This window comes from Daktulosphaira vitifoliae, unplaced genomic scaffold (assembly GCF_025091365.1).
Source record: "Daktulosphaira vitifoliae isolate Bord-2020 unplaced genomic scaffold, ASM2509136v1 Scaffold_1, whole genome shotgun sequence".
Lineage (NCBI taxonomy): Eukaryota > Metazoa > Arthropoda > Insecta > Hemiptera > Phylloxeridae > Daktulosphaira > Daktulosphaira vitifoliae.
The window spans coordinates 67,836,858-67,839,050 of NW_026099572.1; positions in this window are offsets into that span (position 1 = coordinate 67,836,858).

A 2,193-nucleotide genomic window follows, 5' to 3' on the forward strand; every position below is an offset into this window, starting at 1 on the left:
TAATCCCAACTACTTGGAGTCGGCCACCCTTATCCTATACTTCTACTTGACACCATCTCCCATATCATCTACGCTCACATCAGCCGTTGTCATATCTCATTCAATAACATTCCTCCTTATCTTTTTTGGTCTTCCTCTACTTGTTTTTCTTTCAACATTCATTTCCATAACTGTTTTCACAACTTCATCTCTCCTCATAACATGACTAAGTCTATTTTCTGTCATGTTATCCACGATTGACGTTAAACATATACTCTCTCTGATATGTTCACTCCTCATCCTATCTTTTCTAGTTACACCACTCATCGGTCTAAACATTCTCATCTCTACTACTCTCATTCTCTGTTCTACTTACTTATAAACCACCCAACACTCTCAACCATACTTCATAGCTGATCTCACTACAGTCTTATAGAACTTACTTTTTAGCCTCATTGGAATTCTTTAATCGCACAACACACCAGATATTCCTCTCCACTTCAACCAACCGCACTTAATCTTGTGTTTTACATCCTCGATAATATTACCGTTGAAAATAAAAAATAATAATATGACAGAAAAATAACTATGATGGTAAAAAATGAAAAATTAAAAAAATGTTGACAGGATTTATTCTTTTTTCAAATTTTTATGGCAATTTTAAGTAAAAAAAAAATCCAGCACAGGGGGGTCGCAGCACAGTGGTGACGTGGTATAGATGGATCAAGTATAATGATATCTGACAGTGATTAAAATCACTATCAAAAAAAAACGCTTCGATGCAAATCTTTAGATAGTGTTTAATTTTAAAAAATTGGTGGATTATTCCAAAAGCTTCATAAACTGCTAGTTCCTTATTAATATCCTGATTAAGATAAAGTATGTCGAATGAAAAAGGGATTATAAAAAATAGAATTTCCCATAAAAAAATTATATTGATCAATACACTTTTCAATAAGTTATAGCGTTATAAAGTTAAAAATGTAAAAATAAAATTGAGAATTTTCACAAAATAATAGCATTTGGTAGCCATTTTCATCGTGAAGACAAAATAAATTCCGAAATTTGTTTTGTACATAATAAAGTAGATTACATTAGCTTTAATTTAATATATATAAAAAAGTGTCAGACTTTCCGGGACACTTTCAAAATTTAAGTTGAAAAAGTAAATTTTTTGTGAAAAAGTTGTCATTTTGAATCCCCCCCTGTAGGCAGGTAAAAAGTCAGATTTATAAAAAAAATATACCAAATGATAGGTAAAAACATCATGCATCTACAAAAAAAAGAATTATATTGATCCATAGATCTTTCAAAAAGTTATAGCATTATAAAGTTAAAAATATAAAAAAGAATTTTTTTACAAAAATCGTATTTTTTTTATTAAGTTTAATGTCTGTTTTCACCATGAAGATAAAATAAAGTCCGAAATTTTTTTTTACCATTATAAAGTATATTACATTAGCTTTAATTTAAGATATATATAAAAGTGTCAGACTTTCTGGAACACTTTCAAAATTTAAGTTGAAAAAGTTCTACTTTCTACATGCATTTTTTATATTTTAAGCCCCCCATATATAGGAAAATGGTCCAATTTAAAAAAACAGTNCGCCTGTATTTAGGGAAATGGTCCGATTTAAAAAAACAGTATGTCAAATAAAAGATGTATATAAATACTACTTCCCGTGAAAAAATTGTAATGATTCATACATTTTTCAAAAAGTTATAGCATAATAAAGTTAAAAATGGAAAATACAAAATCGAAAATTTTCACACAAAAATAGCATTTGGTAGCCATTTTCACCGTGAAGTTAAAATAAAGTCCGAAATTTTTTTTTTTCATAATAAAGCATATTACATTAGCTTTAATTTAAGATATATATAAAAGTATAAGACCTTCCGGAACATTTTCAAAATTTAAGTTAAAAAAATTTATTTTTTGTGAAAAAGTTGTCATTTTAAATCCCCCATTTGTGGGCAGGTTAAGGGTTAAATTTATGAAAAAAATATACCAAATGAAAGGTAATAATATTATGCATCTATATAAAAAAGAATTATATTGATACGTTTATTTTTGAAAAAGTTATGGCACTTTTAAGTAAAAAAAATTGAAAAAATTTTGAAAATTTGCGATTTTTAAATTTGTTATTTTTTTGGAGGTTTCCCCCATTTACGGGGAACGAGGGAATTTTTTTCAATTTTTAAGGGTAATGTCTT